The sequence below is a fragment of the Crocuta crocuta genome, unplaced genomic scaffold, assembly GCF_008692635.1.
Source record: "Crocuta crocuta isolate KB4526 unplaced genomic scaffold, BGI_CrCroc_1.0 scaffold306, whole genome shotgun sequence".
NCBI lineage: Eukaryota > Metazoa > Chordata > Mammalia > Carnivora > Hyaenidae > Crocuta > Crocuta crocuta.
In genome coordinates this window covers 986,986-994,242 of record NW_027529630.1, presented here as the reverse complement: position 1 = coordinate 994,242, position 7,257 = coordinate 986,986, and the positions used below count along the sequence as shown (strand labels likewise).

The window sequence follows — 7,257 nt, the reverse complement described above, 5'->3', positions numbered from 1 at the left end:
GCTGACTTCTTTCCCCCCCCCCCCCCCCCAGGTCTGTCTTTATTGAATGTCTTAGCCTTTGTACAGGAATCTCAACTGCTCTTTGTAGGCTCAAAATCTGTCTCCTTGACAATGAGGTGGTTATAAATTTTTTACACTGCTGGGACAGCTATGCTGTCAGGTCACTTTTCTTGGACTTTCTCTTTCTTGTGAGCTCAGTTTATCTATGTATCAATTAGGATCCAATCAGGAAAGTAGAAACCACATATAGCTATCTTAAAAGTGAAGTCAGTAAAGAGAATTAGTTTAAACCCTTGCTGGAGGGCTGGATAAGCAAAAAGGGAATCTTAAAGGAACTTTGATGTAATAACTGCATTAAGCAGCTACTTCATCTAGGACTGAAAAGGGAAGGAAGGTTGGAGTTCTCAGAGCCTGTAAGTCTGAAGGGATCTGGAGGAACTATCCCTGGTTCTCGGAGGAGAGGGCATCGCCTGGTGCTGCTGGTTTCTCAGGTGCTTCCAGGAAGGGCCTAGAGGAGTCAGGTTTGGTTGAGCTCTGTCCAGATGGTGCTGGTGCCTCTGAGGGGGCGCAGTGAGGCTGGTTCTGGGAGTTTAGTAGGAAGGAACCGCCTGCTGTTGTCAAGAAACAGCAAGCCATAGGAGGGAGGAAGTTCTTGCCTTCTATTTTCCCTTTAGCACCTCCTATTGTCAGAGCCTAACAGGGAGCCAGCTGGCAAAGGTGTCATAGGGTTGGTGGAGTCCAAGTCCCAGTGTCACAGAGCATAGTGTGTAACAGGGTAAGTGTGTAACTTAATTGGCACGATCTAAAAGGATGTTTATTATATTTTCTAAGCATTTCCAGGCATATTTAGTGGGAAGATTCTCAGGTTGTCTGATTTATTATAGCAATAGTTAACATTATTTTTCCCCTCAGGATGTACGGTAGCAGGCTCTGTTCTAAGCACATTACATGAACTGCTTCCCAAAGTTCTGTGAGGTAAATACTATCATTATTACTATTCCCTTTAACAGGCAAGGAAACTGAGACCCAAATAAAGTAATCTACTCAAAGCCATACAGTCTGTAAGTAGAGTTGGTGTTCTAATCCATCCAGCATTCCGGGCTCCATAAGCCACATTCTTAACTTCCTTACTATGCTGAAAAGTTTTCCCTATGTCACACCAAACTGCAATTTCCACTCACTAGTTCTGTTTTTGTCTTCTTGCAGAAGAACACATAAAATTTTCTCTTCACCTGCATGACAAGTATGCATATATTTGAAAAAACGTTCGTGTTCTCCCTGGCTAAACATCTGTAATTCTTCCCTCACATTTGCTATGATATAACTTTTAGACCTTTCACCACAGTTGTTTTCATTCTTTAGCTATGTGGACTCTGACTTTGCTTTTTAAATGTGGGGCACAGAGTTGCCTTCTACTAACACAACCCAAGCCTGCATTGATGTTTTGGGTAGCTCTGTTAAATTCATGGTTCATTGAGAGTGTAACAGCCTCTCTTCTACCTCCCATCATAGGCAGCCTCCCTCCCCTACTCCAAAGGCCTAAAGGCAGCCTTTTGAATATAAACTGCTGTACCAGGTCACTACCATCTTGTATTAGTTTAGTTGATTTCTTTTATTGTGAATGCAAACCTTTATATTTAATCCTGTTAAATTGTATCTTGTTACTTTTGGTAAGGTCAGAACTGTTGAGACCTTTTTTTGCCAGATCACATCTAAAAGCATTGTATTTTCTGTCCTTCAGAGTTTATGATTCCAAAGCTTGATGAGTGGGCTTTCTGTGTTTTCATTTGTCTTTGGTAAAAAACGCTAAAAGTGGCAGACTTGAGAAATAAGCTCTGTGTAATACTATTATAGATCTTACTTGAGCTGATGGAGGTTTGAGGGGGAACAGTTTGGCTATTCTTTCTGCTAAATTGGAGGAGGAGCTATCTGGAAAGATAGCTTGGCTGTCAGTGAGAGGAGAGAGTCAAGGTTAAGGGTTGGCCATTGGGCAATCAGTCATCCTAATAAGGGACCACTTGGCAGAAGTAAAATGATCTGGTGGCTGTAGAAGGGAAAGAGGGCATATTGCACAGAATGCTTCTGGGTTGAGGCCTCAGTTGACAGCTGTGTCAGCTGCCCTTTCTCTCCTACTTAAGGGCTGATTTCTTTGAAGCCAGTGCAGGAAATGCCAGTGATCAACCCTTGCCTATTTAGATTTCTTCTGCCTTATTGCAATTGAGGACAGGTTTTATATGATGAGGAGTAAAGACTGTATATTTCAGGCTTATTTATTTGACCACTTGGGTTCCTTCCTGTGACTGGTCAGACACACTTCTTTTGCAGGCTATCAAGTTTTTGGTACCCTACAGCCAGGTGGATGCAATGTGACTCCAGATCTTGGTCCTTTGTGTGGGTGACAAGTGTATTTTGCCCACGTACAGTGGCCATTTGTCAGGTGTCTCACTTGTAGATGGCCTCAGTGAGGGGTGAGATAATAATAGCTTTGATTACCTACTTTTCTGTCTTCCATGTGGTGTGATGGTGTGAGTTTGAGAGAAACCTCTTGTTCCTTAAGAGTTTGCTACTGTACCCCTCATGAATTGCTGCAAAATGTACTTGTCTGGTTGCTGACCTCCAAAGCCCAGTTTCCTTAGGCAGTGAGCAAATAAGCAATGAGTGCCTGTTTTATCTCTTAAAGAGCTGAGTATATAAAGAAATGTACAATACAGGATTTCCCTCCTCACCAGCTGTTCAAACCCATAGATACTTTATAGGAATCATAAATATTTATATACTCTTGTATATGTTCAAACTTATTGATACTTTACAAGAAAAATATAACAAACTCTTTGTCTAGATTTGCCAGTTGTTAACATTTTGCTGCATTTGCTCTCCATCTTTCATTTTCTGAACCTTTTGACTGTTAGATGCAAACATGTTTCTTCATCCTAAGTAGTTCAGTGTTTCTTAAAAACAAGATATCTACCTATATAATAACAATACAGCTAGCTCTCAGAAAATTTAGGATTGATTCAGTACATCCAGTATATAATACTTGTTTAGACATCTCATGTTTTCCCAGTGATGTCTTTTATAGATTTTTTTTTTCAAATCAGCCTTTAGTGAAGGATCATTCATGCATTTAGTTGTCATGATTTTGTCATGCCTCTAATCTCTTAATCTTGAATGCTTTTTTAATCTGTTGCAACATTGACATTCTTAAAGAGTTTAGGTTAGATTTTTGCAGATTTTTAAAAAAAGTGTATACATTTATTTTGAGAGTGTGAGTGGGGGAGAGGCAGAGAGAGAAGCCCAAAGAGGCTCCTTGCCGTCAGCATGGAGCCTGAAGTGGGGCTCTATCTCACGAATCCTGAGGTCATGACCCGAGTCAAAACCAAAAGTTGGATTCTTAACCAGCTGAGCCACCCAGGCACCCCTAGAATATTTCTTAATTTGGATTTGTATGATTATCTCCTTTTCATTAGATTCAGGTTAAACATTTTTAGTAGAACTAGATAGGTTAATACAGTAGTTTGACTAGTGAGGCTGGAAAACACATGGACTCATTATTCAGTTTTGTGTGACTGTATGTAATTTAGCACTTTGACCTTGTTGTCTAGTCTGTAAGCCCTATAGGAATTGAGAGAGGAGAGAACTCAGTAGGACCTGGAACAACTAGGAAAGACTTTGAGAGGAACATGTATAGAATTTGAGATAGTCGGAGTATATGGTTAGATAAGCTGCTCTTTGGGTTTTCCATCCCACTATTAAAGTTGTATGTAATATCATGAAAAATGAATTTCCTCTTCAGAGTTTAGAGTGCTGTTATCTTCTATGGTGTTTGTACTATTGGGAAGCCTAATACTTCAAAGCTCTTGCTTTGCTTCAGAGATGATGCCCAGAATTTTGCCAGCTGCCTAACCTTGGGAAAGTTTCTTCACTTGCAAGCTAGGGAGGGTATTAATAACTATTTAAGAAGTTATTGTGGGGAGCCTGGGTGGCTTAGTCGGTTAAGCGTCCGACTTTCGCTTAGGTCATGATCTCGCGGTTCATGGGTTCGAGCCCTGCGTCGGGCTCTGTGCTGACTGCCAGCTCAGAGACTGGAGCCTGTTTCAGTCTGTGACTCCCTCTCTCTCTGACCCTCCCCTCCTCACGCTGTGTCTCTCTTTCTCTCCTAGAAATAAATAAAAACATTAAAAAAAAATAAATCTTTAAAAAAAAAAGTTATTGTGATGCTCAAAGTGAAGAACTGCATAAATATTTGAATCAAAACATTTGAATGCCTTGGAGTGCCTGGGTGGCTTGGTAGGTTAAGCATCCAACTTTGTTTCAGGTCATGATCTTCCAGTTTGTGAGTTCGAATCCCACATTGGGCTCTCTACTCTCAGCATAGAGCCCGCTTCAGATCTTCTGTCTCCCTCTCTCTCTGCCCCTCCCTCTCTCTCTTTCTCTCTCTCAAAAATAAACATTTAAAAAATAAACTAATAAAAACTAATAAAATATTTGAATGCCTTTAGATGGGAACAGCACTCCATAGTTCTGCCACCTGCTCTACTGGAGAATCCATTCCTTTTACCTGCCTGACTCGTGAAGGTGTTTGGATTTACCCCTGCTGGATAACTCCAGGCAGGGAATGAGAAATAGAGTCTTATGCAGAGAGAAGTGGCAAGACTGGCTTGATTAGTTCAGAGAGTACACTGTGGAATAGTGGGAAGTAAGGTTGAATAAATGACTTAAGGCCATATAATGGAGGGCTTTGAAAATTAAGCCAAATAATTTAGACAGATGCTTTAGACAGAAGAAAGCCCTGGAAGGTTTTTGAGGAGGAGAAACACACTTGGAAATTAGAGTGGTATGGAGCCTCCTGAGGAAGGACCTTTCTAGGATTATTAGACCAGAATCCTAATAGGGCCTTCCCAGTGCTGACCAAGGCGAGGTGGGGGTGGGGGTAGGGGTGTGGTGTGGTTTGGCAATCTTGCCACAGGAGGCCAGAATTTCTGCCCCAGTGACTCTTCCTGCTTTGCCACTGACTCACCCCATTGACCTAGGCTGCGTGGCTTCCCTTCCGGTTGCTGTCTGATCTACAGAATGCTGGGGCTGCCCAGGGTGATATGCAGCTGAGCTGACCAACAGTGGGTGGGATGGGAGAATGAACAAGCATTCCTGCCCCTTTGCCCCTTCCCTGGGTAGAGGCTAATTCTAAGCCGACTGCCAGGGATCTTGTCCAGGCCTGAGGAAGCTGTCCCCCAGGAGGTAAGTTCAAGATGGTTTCTGTCCTCTCTCTGCTTTTTCATAGATCAGCTTTTTCCTGAACAGAAGCTTTACTATTTTCTTTTTCCCTGATTTGTGTTCTTCATAGTAACCTTTCAGTTACTTGAAGCACATGGGTTACTACAGGAGGTAGGAAGAGAGTTTTTGTTGTTGTTGTTGTTTAAATATTTATTTTGGAGAGACCACAAGTGGGGGAGGGGCAGAAAGGGGACAGAGGATCTGAAGTGGGCTCTGCACTGACAGGCTGACAGCAGGGAGCCCGGTGTGGGGCTCAAACTCACTAACCATGAGATCATGACTAAGCTGAAGTCTGATGTTCAACCTACTGAGCCACCCAGGGAGAGAGGTTTAATAAACATATTCTTGGTGTGGTCGGAAGTGATCACAGGTTTCCCCTTATCCAGAACTCTTGTGAGCTACATACTAAACAATGGCTTATACATATAGAGAGATACTGGTCTTAAGCCATTCTTTCTCAGCTACTGGGTTTCAGAATCACTCTGGTATGCTTCAGTATCCCAAGTTATTTCCTTTCCCTTTGGAAGACAGCAGTGAGGAACACGGAAATGGGAGGAATATGGATTAGGATATGTTTGTGGATTATGCTGGAAGTCAGGGTGACTGGGTTGCTAATCCTGACTGTTGTTGACCAACTGTGTGACCAGGGACAAACTACCTAACCTCTTGGACTGAAGTTTTCTCATATATAAACAAACAGCTTGTATTATGATATGGAAGATTTCTTCCAGGGCCAAAATTTATGACTACATAATGTGTGATTGTAGAGTAACAAAGGGGCGCCTGGGTGGCTCAGTTGGTTAAGTGTCTGACATCAGCTCAGGTCATGATCTTGAGGTTCATGGTTTCAAGCGCCACGTTGGGCTCCGTGCTGACAGCTCAGAGCCTGGAGCCTGCTTAGGTTTCTCTCTTTCTCTCTCTCTCTCTTTTTCTGTCTACTCCTCTCCCATTTGCATGTGCACTCTCTCACCCTCAAAAATAAATAAACAGGGGCGCCTGGGTGGCTCAGTGGGTTGAATGTCTGACTTTGGCTCAGGTCATGATCTCATAGTCTGTGGGTTTGAGCCAGAGCCTGGAGCCTGCTTCAGATTCTGTGTCTCCCTCTCTCTCTGCCCCTCCCCTGCTCGCTCTCTGTTTCTGTTTCTCAAAATAAAATAAAGACGTTAAAAAAAAAAGTAGGGGCACCTGGGTGGCTCAGACTCTCAGTTTTGTGAGTTTGAGCCATGCATTGGGCTGGCTCTGTACTGGCAGTGCAGAGCCTGCTTGGGATTCTCTCTCCCCCCATTCTCTGCCCCTCCCCTGCTCATGCTATCTCTGTTTCTCTCAAAATAATTAAACGCTTAAAAAACCAGTAAAGTAACATAATTAAACACGTGACATATATTGCACATATTTTGTCCCCTTTGTTATAATTATAGGACAGTTAACAGTATTTCTAAGTTTATCCTCTTCAAAGTAATTGTGTTCTCAGGCTTTATTCCGGTGATGCTGCCAATGCTCAGAATATTTTTAGCTTCTAAGCCAATCTTTTGAATATCCTCAGAAGTAGCAAATCTTCACCCTTGCTTGATGGGTTCACAGCCAAAAGATACTGTAAGCCAAAGAGTCAAGCAAGCCAGTACGTATTTTGGTGAAGAATGAGGTGTGACTACAAAACAGTAAGACTTAATTTTTGTCTGTGTCTCACATAGAGTAGACTTTATTTTTTTCTTTCATAGTTTATTGTCAAGTTGGTTTCCATATAACACCCAGTGCTCATCCCAACAAGTGTCCTCTCCATGCCCATCACCCCCCTACTCCTCTCCCCTACCCCTCTCACATAGACTTTAAAGGCAGTTTCCAAGAGAGTTTCATAAATATTTTGAGCAATGATAATATTGTTAGAATAAGTAAATAACCTCCTATAGAGACCAATTTGACTGTAGTTTTCATTTGATAAGATTGGAAATTTTGTTTAAAAAGGTGTCACTTCATTTTTAAAAATTT

The 7,257-nt window shown here is 42.1% G+C and overlaps 1 protein-coding gene across 2 annotated transcripts in view; it reads left to right on the top strand.

The window, feature by feature from the left end:
* NUMA1 (nuclear mitotic apparatus protein 1) overlaps positions 1-7,257 on the top strand; it is a 70,845-nt gene that overhangs the window by 4,434 nt on the left and 59,154 nt on the right. The window contains exon 1 of one of the 2 annotated variants that reach the window (XM_077762192.1): positions 5,071-5,235. The exons of the other annotated variant lie outside the window; for it this stretch is intronic. The gene's annotated coding sequence lies outside the window, so the exon portion shown is untranslated. Of the gene's footprint in view, positions 1-5,070; positions 5,236-7,257 lie in introns of those variants that run through there. 2 annotated transcript variants of the gene reach the window in all.